The sequence below is a fragment of the Pristiophorus japonicus genome, chromosome 11 (assembly GCF_044704955.1).
Source record: "Pristiophorus japonicus isolate sPriJap1 chromosome 11, sPriJap1.hap1, whole genome shotgun sequence".
In the NCBI taxonomy this organism is placed as follows: domain Eukaryota; kingdom Metazoa; phylum Chordata; class Chondrichthyes; family Pristiophoridae; genus Pristiophorus; species Pristiophorus japonicus.
In genome coordinates, this window is record NC_091987.1 from 218,589,761 (window position 1) to 218,612,505 (window position 22,745).

Sequence of the window (22,745 nt, forward strand, 5' to 3'; positions counted from 1 at the left end):
ATGCCTTGGCTTAAAGAGATGAGAATTCTTGAGAATTAATAAATATTTGGTTAAAGGGCAAGAGGCTGTGTGTAGTTGTTTAGGGGAGTGAAGTCAGAGTGTGTAAAGCACTGCTGCTAATTTATAATAATCACTTGGATTCAGAAAAACAATGCAAATAATCAAATTTGCAATCAATTGCGTTGGGTTGGGTTGGGGTTAGGGCAGTCAATGATCTGCAAAAGATCAAAGAGCAAGTTATTATTTAAATGGAGAAAAATTGCAAAGTGCTGCAGTACAGCAGGACCTGGGGGTACTTGTGCATGAAACACAAAAGGATAATATGCAGGTACAGCAAGTGATCAGAAAGGCCAATGGAATCTTGGACTTTATTGCAAAGGAGTATAAAAGTCTTGCCACAGTTATACAGGGTATTGGTGAGGCCACACCTGGAATACTGTGTGTAGTTTTGGGTTCCATATTTATGAAAGGATATACTTGCTTTGGAGGCAGTTCAGAGAAGGTTCACTAGGTTGATTCCAGAGATGAGGGGGTTGACTTATGAGGAACGGTTGAGTAGGTTGGGCCTCTACTCGTTGGAATTCAGGAGAATGAGAGGTGATCTTATCGAAACGTATAAGATTATGCGGGGGCTTGACAAGGTGGATGCAGAGAGGATGTTTCCACTGATAGAGGAGATTAGAACTAGAGGGCATAATCTTGGAACAAGGGGCCGTCCATTTAAAACTGAGATGAGGAGAAATTTCTTCTCTCAGAGGATTGTAAATGTGTGGAATTCGCTGCCACAGAGAGCTGTGGAAGCTGGGACACTGAATAAATTTAAGACAGTTTCTTAACCGATAAGGGACTAAGGGGTTATGGGGAGCAGGCAGGGAAGTGGATCTGAGTCCATGATCGGATCAGCCATTGTCGTATTAAATAGCGGAGCAGGCTCAAGGGGCCATATGGCCTACTCCTGCTCCTATTTCTTATGTAGATACAGGATAGAACATGTAAATCAGTTATCCAGTGATAGATGAAATTGAAAAGTAGTGCACATCAAAAGAAAAAGTGGTTAATATATGAGGACCGGTGATATGATTGGTATGGTCTGTATTAGTGTACGTGACACTTATTACACCCAAGGTACTGAGTGGGTTATTGATGCCTCAGAAATAATGAAAGTGAGGGGGCCTTTCAATAATGCAGCTGGAAGATGTCATGAGTGTTCCAGCCACAGGAAGGGAAGTGATGGGGAGGTCTGCTGAAAACACTGAAATCTTTACTTCTGACTGGCCCTCTCTTTCTTTTAGGATCGCCCTATAGTAAAGTCCTCTCCTTCAATCAGGTTTCTAACTTCCTATTGTGGGGACGTTGTGCCCCAAACAGAAAAAGAAAGTGGCAGTCCAGAGGCTGCCAGCCGTCACTCCTTGCCTCCACTGGCACTCCCAGTGTGTCATCCACTGCATGCCAGGAGTGCTAGAAAATATTTAAATAAGCTGACTCATCAGGGGAGGGCAGCAGCAGCAAAGTTCATGGCACCGTAGCTGGCTCTGTTGCACAAGAGGGCAGGAAAAAGAGTGGGAGAGCAATAGTGATAGGGGATTCAATTGTGAGGGGAATAGATAGGCGTTTCTGCGGCCGCAACCGAGACTCCAGGATGGTATGTTGTCTCCCTGGTGCAAGGGTCAAGGATGTCTCGGAGCGGGTGTAGGACATTCTAAAAAGGGAGGGAGAACAGCCAGTTGTCGTGGTGCACATTGGTACCAACGACATAGGTTTAAAAAAAAGGGATGAGGTCCTACAAAACGAATTTAAGGAGCTAAATTAAAAAGTAGGACCTCAAAAGTAGTAATCTCGGGATTGCTACCAGTGCCACGTGCTAGTCAGAGTAGGAATCGCAGGATAGCGCAGATGAATACGTGGCTTGAGCAGTGGTGCAGCAGGGAGGGATTCAAATTCCTGCAGCATTGGAACCGGTTCTGGGGGAGGTGGGACCAGTACAAACCAGACGGTCTGCACCTGGTCAGGACCGGAACCAATGTCCTAGGGGGAGTGTTTGCTCGTGCAGTTGGGGAGGAGTTAAACTAATATGGCAGGGGGATGGGAACCAATGCAGGGAGACAGAGGGAAACAAAAAGGAGACAAAAGCAAAAGACAGAAAGGAGATGAGGAAAAGTGGAGGGCAGAGAAACCCAAGGCAAAGAACAAAAAGGGCCACTGTACAGCAAAATTCTAAAAGGACAAAGGGTGTTAAAAAAACAAGCCTGAAGGCTTTGTGTCTTAATGCAAGGATTATCCGTAATAAGGTGGATGAATTAACTGTGCAAATAGATGCTAACAAATATGATGTGATCGGGATTACGGAGACGTGGCCCCAGGATGATCAGGGCTGGGAACTCAACATCCAGGGGTATTCAACATTCAGGAAAGATAGAATAAAAGGAAAAGGAGGTGGGGTAGCATTGCTGGTTAAAGAGGAGATTAATGCAATAGTTAGGAAGGACATTAGCTTGGATGATGTGGAATCTATATGGGTAGAGCTGCAGAACACCAAAGGGCAAAAAACGTTAGTGGGAGTTGTGTACAGACCTCCAAACAGTAGTAGTGATGTTGGGGAGGGCATCAAACAGGAAATTAGGGGTGCATGCAATAAAAGTGCAGCAGTTATAATGGGTGACTTTAATATGCACATAGATTGGGCTAGCCAAACTGGAAGCAATACGGTGGAGGAGGATTTCCTGGAGTGCATAAGGGATGGTTTTCTAGACCAATATGTCGAGGAACCAACTAGGGGGGAGGCCATCTTAGACTGGGCAATGGCAGACATTTAGAGACCGTATGGATGAAAAACAAAAATTGTACATTCCTGTCTGGCGTAAAAATACAAAAGGGAAGGTGGCTCAACCGTGGCTATCAAGGGAAATCAGGGATAGTATTAAAGCCAAGGAAGTGGCATACAAATTGGCCAGAAATAGCAGCGAACCTGGGGACTGGGAGAAATTTAGAACTCAGCAGAGGAGGACAAAGGGTTTGATTAGGGCAGGGAAAATAGAGTACGAGAGGAAGCTTGCAGGGAACATTAAAATGGACTGCAAAAGCTTCTATAGATATGTAAAGAGAAAAAGGTTAGTAAAGACAACGTAGGTTCCCTGCAGTCAGAATCAGGGGAAGTCATAACGGGGAACAAAGAAATGGCAGACCAATTGAACAAGTACTTTGGTTCTGTATTTATTAAGAAGGACACAAACAACCTTCCGGATATAAAAGGGGTCAGAGGGTCTAGTATGGAGGAGGAACTGAGGGAAATCCTTATTCGTCGGAAAATTGTGTTGGGGAAATTGATGGGATTGAAGGCCGATAAATCCCCAGGGCCTGATGGACTGCATCCCAGAGTACTTAAGGAGGTGGCCTTGGAAATAGCGGATGCATTGACAGTCATTTTCCAACATTCCATTGACTCTGGATCAGTTCCTATCGAGTGGAGGGTAGCCGATGTAACCCCACTTTTTAAAAAAGGAGGGAGAGAGAAAACAGGAAATTATAGACCGGTCAGCCTGACCTCAGTAGTGGGAAAAATGATGGAATCAATTATTAAGGATGTCATAGCAGCGCATTTGGAAAATGGTGACATGATTGGGCCAAGTCAACATGGATTTGTGAAAGGGAAATCATGCTTGACAAATCTTCTGGAATTTTTTGAGGATGTTTCCAGTAGAGTGGACAAGGGAGAACCAGTTGATGTGGTATATTTGGACTTTCAGAAGGCTTTCGACAAGGTCCCACACAAGAGATTAATGTGCAAAGTTAAAGCACATGGGATTGGGGGTAGTGTGCTGACATGGATTGAGAACTGGTTGTCAGACAGGAAGCAAAGAGTAGGAGTAAATGGATACTTTTCAGAATGGCAGGCAGTGACTAGTGGGGTACCGCAAGGTTCTGTGCTGGGACCTCAGCTGTTTACACTGTACATTAATGATTTAGACGAGGGGATTAAATGTAGTATCTCCAAATTTGTGGATGACACTAAGTTGGGTGGCAGTGTGAGCTGCGAGGAGGATGCTATGAGGCTGCCGAGTGACTTGGATAGGTTAGGTGAGTGGGCAAATGCATGGCAGATGAAGTATAATGTGGATAAATGTGAGGTTATCCACTTTGGTGGTAAAAGCAGAGACACAGACTATTATCTGAATGGTGACAGATTAGGAAAAAGAGAGGTGCAACGAGACCTGGGTGTCATGGTACATCAGTCATTGAAGGTTGGCATGCAGGTACAGCAGGCGGTTAAGAAAGCAAATGGCATGTTGGCCTTCATAGCGAGGGGATTTGAGTACAGGGACAGGGAGGTGTTGCTACAGTTGTACAGGGCCTTGGTGAGGCCACACCTGGAGTATTGTGTACAGTTTTGGTCTCCTAACTTGAGGAAGGACATTCTTGCTATTGAGGGAGTGCAGCGAAGGTTCACCAGACTGATTCCCAGGATGGTGGGACTGACCTATCAAGAAAGACTGGATCAACTGGGCTTGTATTCACTGGAGTTCAGAAGAATGAGAGGGGACCTCATAGAAACGTTTAAAATTCTGACGGGTTTAGACAGGTTGGATGCAGGAAGAATGTTCCCAATGTTGGGGAAGTCCAGAACCAGGGGTCACAGTCTAAGGATAAGGGGTAAGCCATTTAGGACCAAGATGAGGAGAAACTTCTTCACCCAGAGAGTGGTGAACCTGTGGAATTCTCTACCACAGAAAGTAGTTGAGGCCAATTCACTAAATATATTCAAAAGGGAGTTAGATGAAGTCCTTACTACTAGGGGGATCAAGGGGTATGGCGAGAAAGCAGGAAGGGGGTACTGAATTTGCATGTTCAGCCATGAACTCATTGAATGGCGGTGCAGGCTAGAAGGGCCGAATGGCCCACTCCTGCACCTATTTTCTGTGTTTCTGTTTCTGACTATACATCATTTTCAGTGCCTAATGAGCAGCAGCGACGTGCAAGTACTGCACTCTCAGCCCCGTGTACTCCATGAATGGTGGAGTTAGCTGAGGATGAAGTTACAAAAGATCTGTGGTATTAGTAGATTCAGTGCTCAACATGTCCAGTTTCTCTGGAGCAGCAAACAATACTGAATTGTATAGCCAAAACAATGTCATATTAAAATTACACACTGCTTGGATCATTGAGTGTGGCTCTCTAACTCTAGAGCTCTCGCTAACTCTTACTGTATTTTAACAACCCCAATGTTTTTGTCTCCACTGTCCTGTCTGACAGATTATTCCAAACATTTCTCACTCTTGAGTAATGTTCTCTTCTAAATTTACACCTCCATTTATGTCCTTTAGTCCTTCTAATCTAACTTACTTTGAAGTAATAATCTGGGTTTACCTCAACTACACCATTTACTGTTTTACATGCATGTCAATTAATTATTTTTTAACCATACCGCAGAAAATGACAGGCAGGACAAATAAAATCAGAAATGCAGCAGATAAAGGGACAGCACATGGTTCTATTTTAGGTCAAGAATTACATAAATTGTGATATATCCTTACTATACAGTATAAATGCACACGAGGCCCATACTTGAGAGAAGGTCACTCTGTGACCAGTTACCTTTATTATCAAGACCTCAAGGTGGTGAAGGTGGGTGGAGCTTCCCCTTTTATACCTGAAAATCCAGGTTAGGAGTGTTTCCCACAAGTTCGCCCCCTTGTGGTCAATTTTCTCAAGGTGTACAACTTAGGTCAGCTTATACATGGGTTACAATGATAGTTGAATACATGACATCACCTCCCCCGCAAAGTCTTATTGGGATCACAGATTAAGTCTCTCTGGTGGTTTACGCTCCCTTGTAGAGCGCCTGAGTTGGGGCTCCGGTTGTTGGGCGCTGGCCTGAGTGTCTGAGGTGCCTCAGGCCTGTCCGGACTGCCCACAGTGACTGGGCTCTCCTCCACTTGGTTCCGGTGTTCGGTCACCTGTGGTGGAGTAAACTCTATGTCGTGTTCTTCCTCTGCTTCTTCTATGGGGTTGCTGAACCTCCTTTTAGTTTGATCCACGTGTTTGCGGCAGATTTGTCCATTGGTAAGTTTAACTACCAAAACCCTATTCCCCTCTTTGGCAATAACAGTGTCTGCAAGCCATTTGGGCCCTGCAGCGTAATTAAGGACAAAAACAGGCTCATTGACAAAAACAGGCTCATTGACATCAATATATCGCGCCCTCGCATTCCTGTCATGGTAGTCACATTGTGACGGACGCCTGCTCTCAACAATTTCTTTCATAGTAGGGTGTATAAGGGATAACCTGGTTTTGCGCATCCTTTTCATTAGCAGCTCTGCGGATGGAACCCCTGTGAGCGAGTGTGGTCGGGATCTATTGGCCAACAGGAGGTGTGATAAGCGGCTTTGTAGGGAACCCCCTTGGATTCTGAGCATCCCCTGTTTGATTATCTGCACTGCTCGTTCCGCCTGGCCGTTTGAGGCCTGCTTGAACGGTGCTGTTCTGACATGGTTGATTCCATTGCCTGCCATGAAGTCCTGGAATTCAGTGCTTGTGAAGCACGGGCCATTGTCGCTGACCAAGACATCCGGTAGACCATGGGCGGCGAACATTGCCCGTAGACTTTTTACCGTGGCAGAGGATGTGCTTGAATTTAAGATGGCACATTCAATCCATTTGGAGTAGGTGTCTACTACAACCAAAAACATTTTTCCCATGAAAGGCCATGAATGCATGACCATGGCTTGGCGGGCCAGGACAAGGGACTAAGGGGGGCTTCCCTGGATGCGTTGCCCAGCTGAGCACATGTATTGCAGCTGCGAACACAAAGTTCCAGGTCTACATCTATCCCTGGCCACCAAAGGTGTGACCTGGCAATTGCCTTCATCATGACAATGCCCGGGTGCTCATTGTGAAGTTCTCTGATAAACACCTCTCTGCCCATCTGGAGCATGACTACTCGGTTTCCTCACAGTAGGCAAAAAAATCGGCCTGAATCGAGAGTTCATCCTTGTGCCTATGAAATGGTTTGCATTCCTCAGGGCATGCCCCGTATGTGGCTGCCCAGTCCCCATTCAGGATATTTCTTAACTAAAGACAGTAGCGGGTCTTTATTTGTCCAGACTTTAATTTGACGGGCTGTCACAGGTGAGCCTTCGCTTTCGAAAGCTTCAACAGCCATGACCATCTCAGCATCATGCTCAGTTGCCCCCTCAGTGGTGGCTTGTGGGAGCCTGCTGAGTGCATCGGCGCAGTTTTCAGTCATAGGCTGAATTGTGTAGTCATAGGCGGCTAATGTGAGTGCCCACCTCTGTATGCGGGCCGATGCATTGGCATTTATGGCCTGGTTGTCGGCCAAAAGGGACGTTAGGGGTTTGTGATCTGTGTCCAGCTCAAATTTCCTGCCAAACAGGAATTGGTGCATTTTTTTTTTACTGCATATACACATGCTAGCGCTTCCTTTTCTACCATCCTGTAGCCCCTTTCTGCCTGGGACAGACTTCTGGAGACATAAGCTACCGGTTGTAACTGACCATTGGCATTCACATGCTGCAACACACATCCGACCCCATAGGACGACGCATCGCACATTAAAACAAGTCTCTTACATGGGTCATATAACGTTAAGAGTTTGTTGGAGCATAACAAATTGCGTGCTCTACCAAAAGCCCTTTCCTGGCCGTCCCCCCAGACCCAATCACGACCTTTGCGTAGGAGCACATGTAGCGGCTCTAACAGCGTGCTCAATTTGGGAAGGAAGTTACCAAAATAGTTCAGGAGCCCCAGGAACGAACGCAGCTCCGTCGTGTAACGGGGTCTGGGTGCTCTCTGGATCGCTTCCGTTTTGGACGCAGTAGGTCTGATCCCATCTGCTGCTACCCTCCTCCCCAGGAATTCTACCTCTGGAGCTAAGAAGACGCACTTCGCCTTTTTCAGCCGCAGCCCTTCCCATTCCAGTCTGCGTAGCACCTCCTCCAGGTTGTGGAGGTGTTCTTCAGTATCGCGACCCGTGATGAGGATGTTGTCTTGAAAAAGCACCGTCCTCGGAATCGACTTGAGGAGGCTTTCCATATTTCGCTGAAAGATCGCGGCGGCCGAACGAATCCCGAACGGGATCTGTTATACTCAAAAAAAACCCTTGTGTGTCGGTAAAGGTGGTCAGCTTCTTCGACTCACTCGCCAGCTCCTGGGTCATGTAAGCTGAGGTCAGGTCCAATTTTGAAAAAAGTTTGCCACCGGATAGCGTCGCAAAGAGGTCCTCCGCTCTCGATGGCGGGTACTGGTCTTGGAGTGACATCCGATTGATGGTGGCCTTGAGCACCGGCACGATCGGGCTCGCCCAGTCACTGAATTCGACTGGCGAGGTGATGCCTTCCCTCAGCATCCAATTCGCATTCTATCTTTTCCCGCATCACGTACGGCACTGCTCTGGCCTTGTGGTGTACTGGCCTGCCGTCCGGGTTTATGTGAATCATACCTTGGACCCCATGAAAGTGCCGATGCCGGGTTGAAATAAAGAGTCAAATTTGTCCAGGACCTGTGAGCATGATACTCGCTCCACAGAAGAAATTGCTTCGACATCGCCCCATTTCCAGTTCATGACAGCAAGCCAACTCCTCCCCAGTAGTGCGGCCCGTCCCCCGGGACAATCCAGAGTGGCAACCTGTTCTCCGAATCTTTGTGGGTCATGACTACTGTGGCGCTGCCGAGCACCGGAATGATCTCCTTTGCATATGTCTGTAGCCGTGCGTCAATCGGCAATAATTTTGGCCTCCTGGCCTTGGACACCCACAACCTTTCGAACTGTTTGATACTCATCAGGGACTGGCTGGCCCCATGTCTAGCTCCATTGATACTGGGATGCCATTGAGGAGCATTTTCATCATTATCGGTGGCGTCCTGGTATATGAACTGTATATGTGCTCCATATGAACTCGCTGAACTTCAGCTTCCAGCGATTTCCCCCAGTATTCATTTGGCCTCGTAGGGTTTACATCGGGCCCGTCCCCCTCGTACATCAACCTGGCTGCAGGCTTCCTGCACATACGCGCCAAGTGACCGGTGACGTTGCAGTTTCTGCAGGTATATTGCTGATACCTGCAAACTCTGGCTTGGTGTTTGCCTCCACACCTCCAGCATGAGCTGGAGGCCCCGTTGTTGGAAACAAAAGGTCCATTACCAGTCGATCGTCTGACTGTCTCTGTAACTGTCCTTAAGCGCAACATTAACAGGTGTTGATGGACCCATTACTGGCTGCATTGTCCACTGCGATGGCATGAATCGCCGTTCAGCTAGCCATTGACTGTTGAATTCCCCCTTTGGGTTCGACTACATGCTGGGGCATGTCCGATTGCCCTAGCCTTCCTAGAGAACTGTGTGCCGTGTTAACAATGTTGACTCCCTGGTCGTTTGTTGCATTTGAGCCAAGATTTTTGTCATACATCATTCTGGTCTCTTCCTCCCCTGAGATAAATGTCTGGGCTATCAGAGCCGCCGCTTCCAAGGTCAAGTCTTTGGTCTCAATCAATTTCATGAAAACCCGAGCGTGCCCGATGCCCTCAATAAAAAAGTCTCGCAGCATCTCCGCTCGACATGTATCTGGGAACTTACATAGGCTCGCCAGTCTGTTATGAAGTCTGGAACGCTTTGCCCTTCTCGCCGTCGGTGCGTGTAAAACCGGTGTCTTGCCATGTATGTGCATGCTGCTCGCCGGTTTAAGGTGTTCCCCGATCAACTTACTGAGCTCTTCGAACATCTTGTCCGCCAGCTTCTCTGGCGCTAGAAGGTCCTTCATCAGGGAGTACGTTCTGGATCCACAAACCATCAGGAGATGAGCCATGCGTTTGTCGGCCAAATCCTGTCCCAACCATTCCTTAGTGACAAAACTTTGCTGTCATCTCTCAATAAAGTCGTCCCAATCATCACCAACACAGTACCTCTCTTCTAGTGGCCACGCTCGCGTGGTTTAAGTCCTAGTTTCTCGTCGCCAATGAGATATCCTTACTATACAGTATAAATGCACACGAGGCCCATACTTGAGAGGTGGTCACTCTGTGACCAGTTACCTTTATTACCAAGACCTCAAATGATGAAGGTGGGTGGAGCTTCCCCTTTTATACCTGAAAGTCCAGGTTAGGAGTGTCTCCCACGAATTCACCCCTTTGTGGTCAATGTTCTCAAGGTGTACAACTTAGGTCAGCTTATACATGGGTTACAATGATAGTTGAATACATGACAAATTGGACACATGCACACTGATAAATTCATTGAAAAGCCACGGTCCAATTCTACTCCAATTCCGCTTCACTGTCAGTGTAGTTGGGAATGTACTGCCAAAGGTTTGGCCTCTAGTGATGAAGGTTTCACCTTTTCTCATACAGTTGCTGACAGATCTGTTGTGTAAAAAGACAGACTTGCATTTATATAGCATCTTTCACAATCTCAGGGCACCCAAAGCGTTTTAGAGCCAATTAAGTATGTGAAGTGAAGTAACTGTTGTAATGCAGGAAACGCAGCAGCCAATTTGCGCACAGCAAGTTCCCATAAACAGCAATGTGATAATGACCAGATAATCTGTTTTTAGTGATGCTGATTGATGAATAAATATTGGCCAGGACACTGGGGATAACTCCCCTGCTCTTCTTTGAAATAGTACCGGGGACCTTTAAGTCCACCTGAAAGAGCAGACGGGGCCTCGGTCTCATCCGAAAGACGTCACCTCCAACAGTGCAGTGCAGCGCACCCTCAATACTGCACCGAAGTATCAGCCTAGATTTTATGCTCAAGTGGGACTTGAACCCAAAACCTTCTGACTCAGAGGCAAGAGTGCTACCAACTGATCCACAGCTAATATCCTACTTCAACAACACAAACTTGCATTTATATAGCACCTTTAACATAATAAAGAATCCTAAGGTGCTTCACAGGAGCATGATCAGAAAAAACCTTATTTCTGATTCCAGTATTCAGAATTTTTCTTTTTTCAGCTTATGAAGTTATTTGATCTTCTTTCTGACTCCTCTCCTGTATTTCCCAAACCCGCCGGTGATGAGGGTTCATACTTTCTTGGAGTCTGTGGTGTTGTTCAGAGGCTGTCCTCACGAGGAGCACAGGATGCCGGAGTAGTGTTAAATTAACTTATCATTTCCTGCCAGTTACTTCAATGAACCAGTTAATTCGCTGCAATTCTACGAGAACAGAGTTTACGGCTTCAGTCTGGGGAGCAAAGTTTTACTGAATCCAAGAAACAAGCAGGCGACTTAACTTGGTTAAACTTTAAAGTAGTATTTTTGAGAATTTTTAAAATAAATCTCCAGGGTTCAGACTCTCAAACATGAACATGTGTTATGGAAGACACTAAGCAGGGGAAGATCTTTCTCAACAACTGGACAACAACAATGCTAAGTGGCCATCGCCCAACACCATACTCACACCTTCGAGGAACGTCATCAGACTGTGGACCTGCCGAATTCCCACACCATCTGAGCATGCTGGCTCATGCTGTGATGTGTGTGGCGGGGTGGCACATTATGGGCCTCTGCTACATTCCCTTAATAGCCATTTTACATGCCTAAACCCTGACAGTAAGTGTTGTGAGTGTTGACATTTTCAGGGACTATTTTTGGAAATTTTTCGCGAGTAATTTGAAAAAATAACACTTTCCGTTATACCATGTGACAACTACATTGGTCAGTAACAATGATAGGTGCAAGCCCCAGGTCGTCTGAGTCAATGAGGGTCTCCGGTACAAGGTGAGTCAGTGTCTCAGGTACACGGTGAGTTAGTGAGGGGCTCGGCTACAAGGTGAGTCAGTGAGGGTCTCGGGTACAATGTGAGTCAGTGTCTCAGGTACACGGTAAGTTAGTGAGGGGCTCGGCTACAAGGTGAGTCAGTGAGGGTGTCGGGTACAAGGTGAGGGTCTCGGGTACAAGGTGAGGGTCTCGGCTACAAGGTGAGTCAGTGAGGGTCTCGGGTACAAGGTGAGTCAGTGAGGGTCTCGGGTACAAGGTGAGTCAGTGAGGGTCTCGGGTACATGGTGACGGTCTTGGGTACAATGTGAGTCAGTGAGGGTCTCGGGTACAAGGTGAGGGTCTCAGGTACAAGGTGAGTCAGTGATTAGTGAGTTAGCACACTTTCAGGAATTGATGTTTGTGAATACGTTGCCTCATCATTGTATTTTGATAGCCAAGCAAGTTAAATAAATTCTGCAAATACTTCCACTGCAGCTATTTACCAATTCAAAGTTAACAAAGAAATATAGAAAATAGGTGCAGGAGTAGGCCATTCAGCCCTTCGAGTCTGCACCACCATTCAATGAGATCATGGCTGATCATTCCCTCAGTACCCCTTTCCTGCTTTCTCTCCATACCCCTTGATCCCCTTAGTCATAAGGGCCATATCTAACTCCCTCTTCAATATATCCAATGAACTGGCCTCAACAACTCTCTGTGGCAGGGAATTCCACAGGTTTACAACTCTGAGTGAAGAAGTTTCTCCTCATCTCAGTCCTAAATGGCTTACCCCTTATCCTAAGACTGTGTCCCCAGGTTCTGGACTTCGCCAACATCGGGAACAATCTACCCGCACCTAACATGTCCCGTCCTGTCCCGTCCCGTCAGAATCTTGTATGTTTCTATGAGATCCCCTCTCATCCTTCTAAATTCCAATGTATAAAGGCCCAGTTGATCCAGTCTCTCCTCATATGTCAGTCCAGCCATCCCGGGAATCAGTCTGGTGAACCTTCGCTGCACTCGCTCATTAGCAAGAACGTCCTTCCTCAGATTAGGAGACCAAAACTGAACACAATATTCCAGGTGAGGCCTCACCAAGGCCCTGTACAACTGCAGTAAATCCTCTGCTCCTATACTCAAATCCCCTAGCTATGAAGGCCAACATACCATTTGCCTTCTTTACTGCCTGCTGTACCTGTATGCCAACTTTCAATGACTGATGAACCATGACACTCAGGTCTCGTTGCACCTCCCCTTTTCCAAATCTGCCATCATTCAGATAATATTTTGTCTTCGCGTTTTTGCCCCCAAAGTGGATAACCTCACATTTTTCCACATTATACTGCATCTGCCATGCATTTGCCCACTCACCTAACCTGTCCAAGTAACCCTGCAGCCTCTTAGCGTCCCCCTCACAGCTCACACCGCCACCCAGTTTAGTGTCATCTGCAAACTTGGAGATATTACACTCAATTCCTTCATCCAAATCATTGATGTATAGTGTGAAGAGCTGGGGTCCCAGCACTGAGCCCTGCGGCACTCCACTAGTCACTGCCTGCCATTCTGAAAAGGACCCGTTTATCCCGACTCTCTGCTTCCTGTCTGCCAACCAGTCCTCTATCCACGTCAGTACATTACCCCCAATACCATGTGCTTTGATTTTGCACACCAATCTCTTGTGTGGGGCCTTGTCAAAAGCCTTTTGAAAGTCCAAATACACCACATCCACTGGTTCTCCCTTGTCCACTCTGCTAGTTACATCCTCAAAAAATTCCAGAAGATTTGTCAAGCATGATTTCCCCATCATAAATCCATGCCGACTTGGACCGATCCTGTCACTGCTTTTCAAATGCACTGCGATTTCATCCTTAATAATTTATTCCAACATTTTCCCCACCACTGATGTCAGGCTAACCGGTCTATAATTACCCGCTTTCTCTCTCCCTCCCTTTTTAAAAAGTGGTGTTACATTAGCTACCCTCCATAGGAACTGATCCAGAGTCGATAGACTGTTGGAAAATGATCACCAATGCATCCACTATTTCTAGGGCCACTTCCTTAAGTACTCTGGGATGCACACCATCAGGCCCGGGGATTTATCGGCCTTCAATCCCATCAATTTCTCCAACACAATTTACCACCTAATAAGGATATCCTTCACTTCCTCCTTCTCGCTAGACCCTCGGTCCCCTCGTAATTCCGGAAGGTTATTTGTGTCTTCCTTCGTGAAGACAGAACCAAAGTATTTGTTCAATTGCTCTGCCATTTCTTTGTTCCCCATTATAAATTCACCTGAATCCGACTGCAAGGGACCTACGTTTGTCTTCACTAATCTTTTACTCTTCACATATTTTGCAGTCAGTTTTTATGTTCCCGGCAAGCTTCTTCTCGTACTCTATTTTCCCACTCTTTATTTTCCCACTCTTAATTAAACCCTTTGTCCTCCTCTGCTGAATTCTAAATGTCTCCCAGTCCTCATGTTTGCTGCTCTTTCTGGCCAATTTATATGCCTTTTCCTTGGATTTAACACTATCCTTAATTTCCCTTGTTAGCCATGGTTGAGCCACCTTCCCCGTTTTATTTTTACTTCAGACAGGGATGTACAATTGTTGAAGTTCATCCATGTGATCTTTAAATGTTTGCCATTGCCTATCCACCGTCAACCCTTTAAGTATCATTTGCCAGTCTATTCTAGCCAATTCACGCCTCAAACCATTGAAGTTACCCTTCCTTAAGTTCAGGACCCTAGTTTCTGAATTAACTGTGTCACTCTCCATCCTAATAAAGAATTCTACCATGTTATGGTCACTCTTCCCCAAGGGGTCTCGCACAACAAGATTGCAAATTAGTCCTTTCTCATTACACATCACCCAGTCTAGGATGGCCAGCTCCCTGGTTGGTTCCTCGACATATTGGTCTAGAAAACCATCCCTAATACATTCCAGGAAATCCTCCTCCACCACATTGCTACCAGTTTGGTTAGCCCAATCAATATGTAGATTAAAGTCACCCATGATAACTGCTGTACCTTTATTACATGCATACATAATTTCTTGTTTGATGCTGTCCCCAACCTTACTACTACTGTTTGGTGGTCTGTACACAACTCCCACTAGCGTTTTCTGCCCCTTGGTATTCCGCAACTCCACCCATACAGATTCCACATCATCCAAGCTAATGTCCTTCCTTACAATTGCATTAATTTCCTCTTTAACCAGCAATGCCACCCCGCCTCCTTTTCCTTTCTGTCTATCCTTCCTAAATGTTGAATACCCCTGGACGTTGAGTTCCCAGTCTTGGTCACCCTGGAGCCATGTTTCTGTGATGCCAATTACATCATACCCGTTAACTGCTATCTGCGCAGTTAATTCGTCCACCTTATTCCGAATACTCCTCGCATTGAGGCACAGAGCCTTCATGCTTGCCTTTCTAACACACTTTGCCCCTTTAGAATTTTGCTGTAATGTGGCCCTTTTTGCTTTTTGCCTTAGGTTTCTCGGCCCTCCACTTTTTACTTTTCTTCTTTCCATCTTTAGCTTCCCTCACTCTACTTCCCTCCGTCTCCCTGCATAGGTTCCCATCCCCCTGCCATATTAGTTTAACTCCTCCCCAACAGCACTAGCAAACACTCCCCCCTAGGACATTTGTTCCGGTCCTGCCCAGGTGCAGACCATCCGGTTTGTACTGGTCCCACCTCCCCCAGAACCGGTTCCAATATCCCAGGAATTTGAACCCCTCAAGCCACGTATTCATCTGAACTATCCTGCGATTCCTACTCTGACTCGCACATGGCACTGGTAGCAATCCTGAGATTACTACTTTTGAGGTCCTACTTTTTAATTTAGCTCCTAGCTCCCTAAATTCGTCTTGTAGGACCCATCCCGTTTTTTACCTATATCGTTGGTACCTATATGCACCACGACAACTGGCTGTTCACCCTCCCTTTTCAGAATGCCCTGCACCCGCTCCGAGACATCTTTGACCCTTGCACCAGGGAGGCAACATACCATCCTGGAGTCTCGGTTGCGGCCGCAGAAACGTCTATCTAATCCCTTACAATAGAATCCCCTGTCACTATAGCTCTCCCACTCTTTTTCCTGCCCTCCTGTGCAGCAGAGCCACCCACGGTGCCATGAACTTGGCTGCTGCTGCCCTCCCCTGGTGAGTCATCCCCCCCCCTCCCCCAAACAGTACCCAAAGCGTTGTATCTGTTTTGCAGGGGGATGACCGCAGGGGACCCCTGCACTACCTTCCTTGCACTGTTCTTCCTGTTGGTCATCCATTCCCTATCTGGCTGTGTACCCTTTACCTGTGGTAAGACCAACTCATTAAACGTGCTATTCACGTCACTCTCAGCTCATGCTCCAGAGTTCATCCACCCGCAGCTCCAGTGCCACTATGCGGTCCGTCAGGAGCTGCAGGCGGATGCACTTCCCGCACACCGAAAGCGTCCCTGACTTCCCACATAGTACAGGAACAGCATAACACGTGGCCGAGCTGTCCTGCCATAACTTAACCCTTAGATAAACTTAAATTGGTAACAATGACAAGCTGCTATTTCTGTGCAGAGAAATGTGTTGAAGAATGAACGGCTTTTCAGAAACCGCATTGCAGGAATGCGTGAGGTAGGACTGCCAGAGCTCGAGATTTGTGATGTGCAGTACCTAATGAGAATCCACAAAACACAGCCTTCAAACCCACAGTATGGAGCTTCAGAGCAGCATCTTGTATCACTGCGTGAATCAATATCTTTGTCCAGCTGGAAATTGCGAGTCTGTTGCTGCATTGCTGATTGGTCAAGTGCGCTGGAAGAATGAAAGACTCACCATATTCCACAGATACAAGACTGATTCAACGACATAAACCTCAAGTTCTAATGTAATCACAAAAACAGGATGACAGATAATAAACTACAGCATTTCTCCTTCAAAAAGGGCTCACTCACTCATAGGAGAGGAATGTTTATAAATAAAGACTAGAGTCATCACTGAATATAATAAATAATCTAGAAACTCAGAACCGCCACCTGCAATCTGACAGAGCTCTGCGCAGGGTACCCAGTGCTTGGATGCTGAGAGCTCTATCTGGAGTTGTCACTTTGTGAAGCATGACTTCATGAAACAGATATTGTCATCAGATCATCCAGCTGTGACAGTCCCAAGACCTTATTTGAACTTTTAACTGTTTCCTTACAACCTGATTCTCCACCACCCCCCCCCACTCCCACCCCCCCATCAATCTCTTCATTCCTTTCTGACAGTGCCATTTCACTGGGAATGAATGGAAGTCATCAGGTTTGTTCCCAGGATCTTGTGCAAAACTCAGTTTCTGAGCCAGAGAAATATCAACCAGGATGACAGCCAAGTTTTAACAAGATTCATCTCCTCCCCCCTTCAATGCAGCTCTTCAAAGGCATTAGGAAAGCCATGAATAATACAATGCTGTCCTGTGTTGTATCTACTTTGTCTCCTTTGACTATGGTGCTGTCTGTCCCAGATGAGGAAGAATTCTAAAACAGAGATATAGAATGGAGAAATGAAAAGAGAAAGACAATGAAAAATGGGAAATGTAACAGACAGAAAGAGAAACGGATAAAAAAGAAAAAAGAAACGGCAAGAGTTCTGGTTGTTAAGTTTGATGCAAGTTCACAAAATGATTAAAGAGCTCATTTTAACCTTCCTCGCTTGATGGAAACCAGGCGGCGGGCAGTTAAAATTGCCACAGCAACTTACCCCTGCAATCCCGCTGCCTTCTCATGGGTTGTAATTTTAATTGGCTCTTCCGAGCAGGCAAGAATGGCACCCACCTACATATGCAGATTGAACACTGATGAAGGCACCGGGGCTCCAACTGCAATTTTAAACCCGAGGTTTGTGCAGGGAAGCCGGCATAACATCCTCACCAAGTCAACCTGGTGGCACAGGAGCTGGAGCCAGAAGAGGCTCAGACAGGTAGGCAAAAAATACTTGTTCCTTGTGGGCTACAATGAGCAGGAGTGCTCATCCGGCCCAAGAAGGAAACATTGGGCCTTTTCTTCCCCGGGCTTCGCTTCTCCCCTCAACTGCGATACCCTCCTGATCCTGCTCCTAATCATTGAGTGAGTGGCGGTGACCGTTCCTTTGGGTCCCCGACTCCTCACTGGCCACCTCCTGCCGCCTGAAATCTAGTGCCTGCCTGCCGGCTCACACAGATTCGGGCAGGAGACCGATGGGCTGATGGATCCTGTGCTGATGAGACCCAGGAATTAAAATCTCCCAGGCCTCATGCTTCCGAGAGCCGGATGGTTTACTGTTCACCCCCTGGCCCCTAGTTGCACGACAACCAAACAAGGGAAGATGCCAAGATGATCAGCCAGGGACCCTGCCGCTTACCCCCGCAGCCATTTACATGTGGCAGGCGGGGATGGAGTGGCCAGTGACAGTCCCAGTGGGAAGGAAATGTAGGTCAGGCGGTGAGGCAGCCTCACCATCCAAATTTTCCATCTTCTGCACTATTCCCTCTGGTTTCAGGCAGGATCAAAAAGGAGAATCCAACCCTGTTAGTACTAGAAAATACAAAATATTTTCCCTCTCTGATAGCTAGTTGTCACCTCTGTTGCTTGTTCATTGTTCAGCCATGAACTCATTGAATGGCGGTGCAGGCTAGAAGGGCTGAATGGCCTGCTCCTGCACCTATTTTCTATGTTTCTATGTTTCATCTAGTGGATATCAAAGTGGAGGACTCTCTTCCTGCCATTTATGGAAATCAGTTGGAATGGCCTGTTTGACGATCATCATCAGAATTTGGCTAAATTATATTGAATGTGAGGAAAGTGTTGGTTTATAAGTGCGGTCTCATTGAGAAGAGATTGAAAAGCATCTATACGGCAATCAAAGCTGAAGAATGTACTCCTTTCTCTGAATGAAATTGCAAATGCAAGCTTTGAAGTCATAGTCAGTAGAATTAATTCCACAATCGCAGCAGGGAAGCCTCACTCAAAGAAAGTATGGGCTACAGAGGGCCACAACACAGTAGACGAGAATACTGAACCCATGTTTCCTGTGGGTGCGGCTCCCTGATCGAAGTATGGGATTAGCCCTAGTATTCGAACACCTGGATCTCCATATATCCATTTACCTTTATCTGGGATCATAAAGCACAAATTGTATTTTTCTAACATTTGTATACTAAATATCCTCCTCTTGATCCTTCTAAGATCCAAATATACTGTCTACATGTTTTTCCTCCTCACATCTCAACATATTAAAATCAAGTCTCCACACATTTCCTCATTAAATTCTTTTCCGGGATTTCAAAACTGTGGAACTGCCACCCTCAGTCTTGCATTCCCCCCACAATCTATAGGCTTTGAAACTCACATGGTGTCACTGAGCCATTACTTCCAGATTATCCCAGTCTTCTCTCCTACTTTTTTTCAACTTGGTGGTGTCTGCACTATGGAATTTGGCCCTTCATCTGCGTTTCTCAACAAAAAGAAAACAAAGTCTACAGTACAAAGCCAGACATAGGAGCACAGATAGGATTCAGCTTAACCAGTATCAAAGAGAAATACTGCACTCGTTCTTTGCCAAAACACGGTAAACTTCTCAGAATATCAGAAATTAAATCCAGCCAAGTTTTCAATTCAGCTTTGGGGTAAAATATATGAAAAAAATAACAAGTGTCACTTGGTCAGTGATACCAGAGTTAGAAAGTTGTGCCTTCATGCTCCACTCCAGGACTTGAGCACATAATCTACACTGATGTATCAGTGCAGCACTGAAGGAGTGCAACATTGTCAGAGCTGCTGTTTTTCAGTGGAGATGGGGTTAAACTGAGGCCCTATCTGCCTGGTAGAAAAAGAACAAGTTCTCCTCGTGTTCTGGCCAACTTTCATCCCTCCACAAAGACAAATTTTCTGGCCATTTTCTGCTCATGGATCTTTGGTGTGTGCAAACTGACTCCCGCTCTTACCTTCAAAACAAGTGACTATATAGGTTGAACCTTCCTTATCCGGAACCCTCGGGACCTGGCTTGTTCTGGAGAAGGGATTTTTCCGGACGAGGGGTGGTCACGTTAAATTGGATGGTACAGGTACTGAGCAAGAGGATATCAGGGCTGGCTGGCTTGGGGCTGGGAATGTGGCAGAGAGATCATGGGGAGGGTGGTGGTGGATCGTGGGGTCAGGCCAGTGATTGCAGGAGTTGGCTGCGAGGAAGGACTTCAATTTGTTCATATTGGAGTTCTGCACATGCGCCACCCGGTGGCCGGGATTGTGATGGACTAGGGGTGGTTCCAGATAAAGGGGGTTCAACCTGTACTTCAAAAGTAACTCATTGGTTGTGAAGTGCCTTGGGACATCCTGAGGATGTGAAAGGGGGTATATAAATGTGAGTTCTTTTGTTAACCTCTTGTTTGAAAACCAAAGTGAAAAGGACAGTTACAGTCGACACCAAATGTCAGAATGGCGAACACAGAGGACAGTGAAAGATGAACAGCTCCAGATAACACACACCTCATCCCAGAACAATTCCAATAAAACTACAGAACTTTTCTGATCCAAACTTGCTCTTCATTCCCTTTGGTCAGAGTTTCATTGGATCAAACCTCTTTCCATTAGCTCCCATAGTGTTGAATTCCAATCGACAAAACTCCTTCCCATCCATTCCCTTTGTACAGAACCCCAGGGGTCCAAGTCCCTTCAATTTGACTCTCCTGGTTTAAAATTCAAATGGAACAAACTCCTTGCCCATTCAGAACTGGGGAGCAAAAAGGAAAGGAATTGGAAAAAAAGAAACACTTGATCCCAACTTCACTCCACTGTCCACTTGAAAGAACTGTGAATGCAATAATACATCTCATTTTCTCTGATTTAAAAGTAAAATCACTGCACACTCCAATTTGCCAGCTAGCTTGATGATTGAGGGATAAATATTGGCCCCAGTCAACATCACTTTAAAAGAAAATAGATTATCTGGTCATTATCATACTGCTGTGTGTGGGAGCATGCTGTGTGCCCTACATTACAGCAGTGACTACAGTTCAAAAAGTACTTCATTGGCTGTAAAGCGCTTTAGAATGTCCTGAAGTTGTGAAAGGGGTTATAGAAATGCAAGTCTTTCTTTTGGAGTGGGGCTAATTCACTGCATCGGCAGGTTATGAAACGTATCAGCAATCTTCCAGAATTCAAGAACGTCTCCTTCCTAACCCTGTCGGAATATTTATGCCTGAACCGCTGACCCTGGGCAATAACTGGAAGCAGATGGTCCAAAGGCGCGTGTAATCCCCAGCCGCCTGGCACTCGACGCACATGTGAACAAAAGCCACAGGAGGCTGCACACCAGGAATATATCCCTGAGCAGCTGTCACAGCCTCTACACAATACACAGGATATCCTTCTTGGTCAACAGCCCCTTTGCTAATGGAGCAGGTGATGTCAGAAGTCAAGGCTTATTTTGGGAACAAGGTTCATGAATGTAGGTCTGTGTTTTTCACATACTTTAACTTCATGCAACCACTGTTCTTAATTATAACCCGCTTATTAATCTACTTATTTATAAATGTTTCTTTCAAATCATGTTATTTTTTTTAATTAATTTAAAATTGAAAAGTTTCATGGTCCTTCAGTGGTGTAATACTGAACCAGACTGAACAGCAAGGTGCCAAGTTCCTTGATGAGATAGCTGACCTCAACTGAGGCAGTTGGGGCACTAACTGACTTCAACATCCCTAGAGTAGGGAGGGGAAAAAAATCAGCCAATGTTCCCAAATTACATAACGTTATGTTTCAGGTGAATGTGTAAAAAGATGTTTTCAAGAGTAGAGTAAGCAAAGGGTTGGAGAGGGGCTCCCATTCTGCGAGGGAGCAGGGAAGGGAGATCATTTACAGTTACAGGTCAACGACCCACACCAGCTGTACAGCAGCATATGAATAGAGTTTACAAATAACAGCTTCAAAAAACAAACCAGACCACTCCACAAATAACCGGGGAGAGAATCTACATTAATCACTGTCACATCAGATACAACTGGGGGGGGCGGGGAGTCGTCGGGGAGTCTGCACTCATCACCGTCACGTCAGACACATAACTCCCATCAGTAACCACTATCATCAGACTCATAATTCTGATCCTCAGTATCACATACCATGCATTTACCAACAGGAGTCGCTGGTTTGCAATCAGGAGCAGTAACCCCCTCCAATCAGGTCCTCAGACCAACTGTATTGTCCTGATTGAAACCAGTTAATTCAGCACAGACCAGGCAGGGATTGAGGCTGCAACCTTCCTGGTCGGTGTGGCTCAATACCACATCAGTCAGCACATTTACACACTGTATCGAGAGCACCCTATTATGATAACAGAAGTCAAGCTCACATAGAGGGTCATATCATTCATTGTGCCTGTGATTAAGCCTGCAGATACAGTCTGGTGCCACGGAGGTTAGCATTGCGAGAACCATATATGGGAGATTGCAGGCAGAGCACATTCCAGTAAGAGCCACTGTTCAAAACTTTTCCAGATAGGCAATGTAAATTATGTAACAGGCACAACACCTGCTGCAGCACAAATCTTTACAACTCGTTTTTTTATTTTTCTTAAAATGGTAAACAATGATGTTCAGGGAGGTGCAAGCACTGTTGTGTCACTAATGGCTTCTACTTACAAAGCAGAGCAGTTTTTTGAAGCTCTCCCAATGGCCTAGTGGCCCGACATGGTCTGTCCGACCTCTGACCTGTCCAGACCCTCCCCCCACCCCCCCCCCCCCGGTCTGTCTGACCCCGGGCCTGTGCTGTTTGTTTATCTCAGCTGGGGTGATGGCAGTAATGCAACAGTATGTTTCAGTGTCCTAGAGAGTGGGGAAATCAGCCCGGATTACTGCCTCTGATCTCATTCTAGAAACTGCACATCAGGTGTGGCCATCAGGTAGGAGTCCAAACACAGAAATCACTAAAAGCTAGTGGAGAGGTACCAAAAATAATTAATAAACTAATGAAATGCTGGCCTTTATCTCAAGATGGCTGGAAATTTTGTTACAGCTGTACAGAGTTCTGGTCAGACC

General features: G+C 46.1%; 1 protein-coding gene across 8 annotated transcripts in view; it reads right to left on the bottom strand.

The window, feature by feature from the left end:
* The window catches only part of mcamb (melanoma cell adhesion molecule b), a 214,333-nt gene that overhangs the window by 113,587 nt on the left and 78,001 nt on the right, over positions 1 to 22,745 (bottom strand). Inside the window, exon 1 of one of the 8 annotated variants that reach the window (XM_070894572.1) lies at positions 19,064 to 19,132. The exons of the other annotated variants lie outside the window; for them this stretch is intronic. The gene's annotated coding sequence lies outside the window, so the exon portion shown is untranslated. Of the gene's footprint in view, positions 1 to 19,063; positions 19,133 to 22,745 lie in introns of those variants that run through there. 8 annotated transcript variants of the gene reach the window in all.